At 27.0% G+C, this 8,312-nt stretch overlaps 1 long non-coding RNA gene across 1 annotated transcript; it reads right to left on the bottom strand.

Annotated features, from left to right (window-relative positions):
- Window positions 1–666, bottom strand: LOC114388928. Its single transcript, XR_003661652.1, has 2 exons — window positions 394–666; window positions 1–313 (listed from the first exon to the last, which is right to left on the bottom strand). It is a non-coding gene; the product is annotated as an uncharacterized LOC114388928 (long non-coding RNA).
- Between the last annotated feature and the right edge of the window lie 7,646 nt (window positions 667–8,312).

Raw genomic sequence — 8,312 nt, forward strand, 5'->3', positions numbered from 1 at the left:
TACAAATTCTTAATTTTTTGTTTATTGATTACTTTTTTCAGGGATATAACAATAATTTACTATTTGTTTTTATTTTAAAATTGAAAACATAAAACTCATTTCTCTCTCCTCATCAAAACTCTACCCGAGCCCCATGGCTTCCCCTTCACAGCACTCACAAACTCATATGCGCACTCATTTTCTGCACAAAACCATAGAAAGTCAAGTGACGTTGGAGGCAGCGAGTGGGGAAGTAGATGGAAAGAAGTTGGCGCCATCGTCGTTGCTGATGGATAACACCGTCGACGGAGGGTGAAGCATACGTGTCGTGATTCTGCAGACATAGATACCATTGATTGCAATTCTTAGTTGATTAATTGTTCTTCACTAATCTTACAATTTAATTAAGCATACCTGGGACTTAGATAATCCAGCAACAAAATTCCACTGGCAACGTCAAATTTTCAAACTATACTGGACGAGAATATGGTAACGTATTAGCCACCAGTGCAAATGGAATAAAATAAGATCCCCTTTGTATACTTACAGTCTTTAGATCTACATCTATTACCTTTCCATTTGCATATGATGAATCCCCCTTCCAGAGTTAGAAGGGGGAGAGAGAAAACTGAAAAGGTGAGAGAGAATGAGTGGGTAAGGAGAGAGAAATGAGGTTTTTTTATTTTAATATAAAGTAAATGATAATTTACTATTATATCTCTTAAATAAAGTAACTGAAGCAAGAAAATAGCTGGGTTTATTGTCGAAAATTTAGGATGTAAGATGTTAACACCCTCCGACAAACAGAAAAAAATTATATTTTAAAATTTAACAAATTTATTTTATATATATATATATATATATATATATATATATATATATATATATGATAAGTTTTGATTAGAAGTTTGTAACTTTTTTTATACCGTTTACATAATCCTTTTTTCTCTCTCTATATATATAAACTTCAAAATATTGTAAGACTTTTAAATATTTTTTTAGTATATATTAGAAGTATTTAAATAAAATAAATTAAATTAAAAATAAAATTTTTAATTTAATAGGAATTCAATGCCAAAAAATAATTTATTAAAAGTTTAAAATAAAATTTATTAATTTATGAGTATCTAAAGTATATTTGAGCCCAAGTTAATATATAACAGATAAGTCCAAATTTTTAAAATGTCTTATTTGAATTTTTGTATTAGTTTAAACTTTCTAGTGATTATAAGAGCATTTACCATCAAAGTTGCTTAATGAAATTGTTTAATAAAAAAATATTATTTTAATATGTCACATGATTGTTTTGAGTCTTAAAATTAAAAAGAATTATTTATATAAATAATTATTATTCATTAGTTGTTTAATTTTATATTAAATATAAGAGAGAAAACTCAACAAAAAATAATATAAGAGAGATAACACAAATATTTGTGAGTTAAATAACTTATTTTTTTTATTGATAACTAATTAAACAATTTGTTAATAAAAACTCTCATTGAAAAATAATAATTGAGCTGTTTAAGATTAAAATGATATAAGTTGAATTGTTTTTATGAAAAGCATTGAAGATGTCGTAAGAAATAAAAGTAGCATACATTTATCATGCATTTACTAAAACCTTGGTAATTGCATATGATAAATACTAAATAGCATTCAGTTGTAATTACCAAGGGCATGCATCTCGTTAAGTCTATATGGTTACCAAGGGCATGCAAATACTAAAAAAAATGTAACTGTAAGAAAATTAAGTCTATATAGTCACCAAGGGCATCCATCTCTTTAACACGCAACTTAGTTTATAAACATGACCCTGTGTAATTCAGAATATAATGAAAATTTGAGTTTTCTTTAACTATGGTTTTTTTTGTCTTGAGTTAAGAATTAAATCATATAATAAGTTGTTTTAACCAAAAGTTGAGGTTAGGATCATAATTTAATTTATAAGTTTGGTTCTAGCAATAGGTCATAGTAATAAAGTTCAAGTTTCTCTTATCCTTTTCCCATTTTAAAGATGGTCCAATTAAGTGTTCTCCAAATATACAGTATCAGAGTCCTTCACACCATGTCTCTTGGGCACAAACGAGTGACGCAGGTGGTGACACTACAATTCACTCTAGTTAAAGGGCTAATGCATAACCATCCCACATGGACTTTAAAGTTGCAAAGTGTGGTGTTAGAATCATATTACAAGGTATGAGACTTAAGTCTTTATATTAAAAGTGTGGGATATTTGGTGTATAAGCCTTTTGTTCTCTAACTATAATGGCTAATTTTTGTGTGTTTAGTCCTCCCAAGTTTCTCATAACTTATCGTAAAAGCTTTGGCTATTGAAAATAAGGTTTTTTGATTGTGTTCTTTTGTGTTTAAAAAAATAAAATACATTTTGTTTATATTGATGTTTCTTCCTCTAATTTTGTGCTAATTTCTTCATTTCATGTTCCTATTTCAATATCTATATATATTGTATATTCTATTTCTAGTTTTGTGCCATAATTCTATCACTTTGATTAATTGAGTCTTAGCTCTATTTTTTTTTAGAAAAGAAAATCCAATCCCTATGGTTTTAAAGCATAGAATACAAGGAAATACGATGAATAAGAATAAGAATATTATGCATGCGCTAATTATGGGGTATTTGGTAAAAGAAAAAAATATTACTTTCTCGGGAATCTTAAACTGAGAAACTAAGTATTTTATGTTTGATATGCATTTATTAAAAAAATATTTTCAGGAAATTATAATTTTTGGAAATTAATTGTTACTCACTTTCACACAAAAATATCTCATAAGGGTTCAAGAATCCAACTTTTTTAATGGAGGGAAAATTTTAATTATCAAAGATGATTATCCCTATGTTCAGTAAGATATTTTAGCTAATTTCTCACTTATTTTACTAGCTAAATAACTCATTTGATTATTTGATAAATAAGTTTTTTAAGTAATTTTTAATATTTTTTGAAATGTTACTTGAAATAATTTTTTTTTTGAAACGCTAGTTTTTAACTTATAACTTTTTATATTTTTTTCCTTTTTATCATAAATGTATTTATCAAACTTCCTACTTATCCTTTTTTTAATAAATCAGGTTTTATTATTTTTTTACTCATATTCATATGTTTGTTGTCTCCTTTTTTTCTTCAACATGCAGATCCTTCCATTTTGTTTCGCAACGTGCATATTAACCTTTTTCTCTAGGTAATGGTATTTTTAATTTTTTATTCACTCCCTATATAATGTTTTGATATGTTCTTTTTATAATATTTTGATTGTGAAATTTCCTATTATGAATGAGTAAAAAAAGAAAAACAATAAAAAAGAAACATATGAGTTGATTACCGTTGTGTTTTGATAGATTCTCTGTGAGATATTCTAATTGGCTTAAATTTGTTTGTTTTTTGTAAGTTATGAATTTAGTAGTATAGGGTAATTCATCATTTTTGTAAGACATTACTTTTATAATTTGGTTGGCATCTTATCATGATAATCCCTTTTGCCTGAGAAAAAAAAGAGTCATGTCTTATGTCTTTAAATTATCTATTGGCATTCAATTCTTGACACATGTTGTGTTGAGCTTTTTATATGCACAATAAAATTTAAAAAAGTATCTAGTACTTGATGATGAAATTGTTCTTGTATTATATTTCTAACTATGATGCACAATTGAGTTTTTTATATTTTATTTTATTTTTTACTTCAATTCATTCATCATACTATTTTGATAAATTTGCAATATGACTTAAACTAATGATAATACGGAGGAAGGGATCAATTTTAAATGGACCGATAAGTAGGAAAAATCTTTGTGTGTGCTTTGCATCAAATTTATTAGAAAGAATGAGCGGGTAATATTTAAATGGAAGTACATTAATTAAAAGGATAATTTAAATGAAAGTACATTAATTATATGAAAAGAGATTGACACATTTGAAAGTTTTTGAGGTTGGGAAAATTGACTTATGGTGAGATCCTACTAAAAGAAAGTTTAGTGGTTCAACCGAGTGGTGGGACAAAAAATTATTAAGGTTAATTTATTACATATGTTGTTATAGTTAATTTATAATGTAAGTAATTCATTATAAGATTTAGTTTAATGATTAATTATCCTTTTTTTAGGAGAAATATGAGGTTAAAAGACTTTGTTCCCGCGATTAACACTCCAACATTGAACTTTCCAAAGCCTCCACAAGGTATTGTTATCTATATATTTTTTGTTACAAAAAAGTTTTATATAAAATAATCATATATATAATATTTATTGTTATCTAACATAAAATAATAAAGCATAAATAAGTTAATTTTTTAACTTTCAACCACAAGTTAATTTTTTCAATTTCTAACTATTTTTTCAGTTTCTAACTAATTTTTCAATTAGTTTTGTCAAATATAACATAATGATCACTAGAAAACATATTAATATTAATCAAAGGTATTTTAATGATTCACATCAACAAGTAACAATTTATCTAACTCAAAGATATACAATCTCATGAAGATCATTTTAAGACAATGCTCGAAAATTATCTCAAAGGCTCTCATCTGTCTTGTGAATATTTAACAAGTATAGAGATCCTTCTATCTCAAAAATATTATATTTAGTTAGGAGTTATAAGCTAGGTTGATTTGGTGGTTAAAAGATAAAGGAATGAATAATTAACATTTTTCAGTTTAAAAAAAAACGTTATACTTAGTTAGGAGGAGACAAAATACATCAAAATTAAAGTGAGTTTGATAGAAGTGAACAAGGAATGGATTGAGAAAGATGCATCTTGGACAAAAACTCAACCTGATCAATATTTAAAATATATGGGACGAGACTAAGTTAACGTATCTTTTTAACATAATATATCAACTTAACATTATTTATATTTAAATCCTAGAATAAAAAAAGTAAAACTTAAATTAAAGTATATTTTAAGTACAATATATATTTTAAAATAGATAATATCATTATAAATATAATATTATCTTATGCAAAATGTTATCTATTAAATAAATTTTTATTATTAATACACAAATATTTAAAACGATATATTTTTACAAGAATATTGGACATTAAACTAAGTTGAAACTACTTGAAGCATAATAAATTCGTTCTCAAAATGCGTTGGGTTTAATATTAAAATTCAAATCCGCCCAAGCCAACTTTTAGTCAAGTTGAGTTAATAGGACAGGTCAATGCTCACCCCTAGTGTTTGACATAAAAGAAGAAAAGTGTATATAAATCCCACTTATGAGATGTTGGGCTCATTTTCATAGTTTCCTCCATTTCCTTAGTTTTTTCCACTTTCTTTGCTCTTTTTTACATTCTATTACTCCACTAGTATTCGGGAAATGTGACTTTGTTACTTAATCTTTCGGTATTTTTTTATTTTCATATATCAAGTTTTAAATATTTCATTTTAGTTATTTATGTGTTTTAAAATTTAATTTTGATATTTTCTTTTGTTTTTCATTAAAATTCATTAACTTTCACTATTAGAAAGAATGGATATAACATTGATATGTTAAAATTAGTTTTTTAAAATAAATAAAAAATCGATGTTAACAAAAACGCAGTGATATATTCGTAAATGATGCGAGTTCGTTAATGTCAATTTTTTGAATCAATATCGACGTTGTATTTGTTAAATTAAATCTGTCTCTTCCTCTTCTCGTGCTCACTTTAAATCATCTCTCACTCTCACATCGTTCTCGCTATCACTCTCACGCATTCTCTGCGGCGGCACAGTCACATCGTTCTCGCTATCACTCTCACGCTCTCGTTCTCGCTCTCACTCACAGCTCTACTCACTTTCATTCTCGTTCTCGGTCACGAAAGGTTAGTCTTCTATAAATGTTTGTTTCTGTGTTTGGTTTTGATGGTGATGGTAAGCGAAAAGCTAGGGTTGGTTCCTTCTATTATCTAAATGTACAATGTATTACTAACATGAAAATTCTTGTTAACGTGTGTATTACTTATTGTTAATGTGCATATTACTAACATGAAAATGCTTGTTTTTGTGTATGTTGTTGAAAACGTGTTATTTTCTGGATATACAAATACTGATAATGAGACTTTATGCATATTACTAACATGAAAATGTTTGTTAATGAGACTTTATGCTGGTGTGAGAATTCTGCCACAGCCTTAGGCCCCCATTTTTTTTTCAAAATAAGAATATCATTCTTGGTTTTCAAAAATGGGTATATGCATGCACTGTGTCTTTCAACTCCGTGGCATGGACTCGACCAAACTGATATGTCTTGGTTTACTACTGATAGGTAGGCATGCATATTTATTTTTAATAGTAACTTTAATATTGTAAATGGAGTTTAGAGACGACGAATGAAGATTAACAGAACTGGAAGGAAATGACTAAGACAATGATGAAGATTAACAAAAAATCAGAGAAAATGTTCAACACAATTCATATTATGTATCAGATTAGAAATTTGAAGACTATTATCAAATAAACATAATATAACACATTTGATTATATTAGTTTGCTTGTTAAACGTAGCCTTATGGTGAAGTCAGTAGGTCCTTTACTGTAAGATGGAAAGATGAACTAGAGCATACTTGACATCTGCTACACAGTAATGGCAACAACATGCATTCTATTACATACAACCAAGATCTGATAAACACAACTCTACTAGATGGATGAACAAAACTCAGAGATTTCTATGGACTCACTTGAAATCATCAGGTGATCATGACTCATTTTGGACATAGTGTTTTCTTTCTCATCATCTTCAAAAGGAAATGACTAAGACAATGATGAAGATTAACAAAAAATCAGATAAAATGTTCGACACAATTCATATTATATATCAGATTAGAAATTTCAAGACTATTATCAAATAAACATAATATAACACATTTGTTTATATTAGTTTGCTTGTTAAACGTAACCTTATGGTGAAGTCAGTAGGTCTTTGCTGTAAGATGGAAGGATAAACTAGAGCATACTTGGCATCTGCTATACACAGTAATGGCAACAACATGCACTCTGTTACATACAATCAAGATCTGGTAAACCCAACTCTACTAGATGGATGAACAAAACTTAGAGATTTTTATAGACTCACTTGAAATCATCAAGTGACCATGACTCATTTTGGATAGAGTGTTTTCTTTCTCACCATCTTCAAAAGCATCTTTGAACCAAAAGCTTATCCTAAATGACACTCCTTGTATCACCAAGTTCCTAACTCAATCACTTTTAAAGTCATGCTTAGTGAGTATAAAGTGACTTGCAGCAGTTTAGTGAGTAATTAAGTATTTCTCTGTCTGTCAAATTTAAAATCATATACATATCTAAGATGAATTTAATGTTAATTTCAGGATGTTCTGAGTATCATATATTTATTTATGAAAGCTGTAGAATTCACTTATCTGAATTTGGAAGGGACTACAAATTACAGGATTGTTTATAATCATTGGAGGAAGATTGCAAAAATTGGAAATGGATGGAGAACTTTTACAGAATCACAAAATTATATTTGAGTTTCCAAATACAATTTCTAATTTTGTTTTATTTTGAATTTGTTTATAATTAAAGTACATTATACTATACTATTATCTGTAAATTTTTTGTTTATAAGTATTGGTGTTATATTTTGTGAGAAATGATGCTTAGAACATCTTGAATACATTTGTGAGAAATTTTTGTTTATAAGTACTCTTGGCATGATATATTTTGTTTATAACTCTTAGTGGTATATTTGGTGATATATTTTGTGTAAATTTTTATTTACAAGTCTTGGTGGTATATTTTGTTTATAACTTCGATTTATTTTTAGAGTTTTTTATAACTTTGAATGATAAGCTGTAATATGAATAATTACAGTTGGTAATTAAAAAAATAGATGAGATATTAAAAAAAATTCAAAAAACAACATTAGTTTCTAAAAAATTGATGTTAACGTTGATACTTTTAATGTCGATAACTTCAACATCAGTTAACAAATCGATGTTAAAAGTCCTTAATAATCGATCGATGTTGAAAGCCTATTTTTTAGTAGTATTTTAAATTTTAAATTAATTAATTTAAAATATTAGCCGCTAATTATCTTTTAAAAATAAATTACATAATTTATGACCCAAACAAATCCAATCCGATTGAACAACACAAGTACGTTTCTTACATGAATGTTATTGTTTCTTAATTAGTTATTTGAAATAAAAAAAAATGTAGTGTTATGCTAAAATTAAGTATTAAACACACAAATTAATAAATATTTGAATTTTACTTATTTTAAAAATAAATCACTAATTTTTCTTAACCGATTGAAATTATACAAAACATCATGTCATGTACCAATCCTATGCATGTAACAACAAAATG

This window comes from Glycine soja, chromosome 16, assembly GCF_004193775.1.
Source record: "Glycine soja cultivar W05 chromosome 16, ASM419377v2, whole genome shotgun sequence".
NCBI classification, from domain to species: domain Eukaryota; kingdom Viridiplantae; phylum Streptophyta; class Magnoliopsida; order Fabales; family Fabaceae; genus Glycine; species Glycine soja.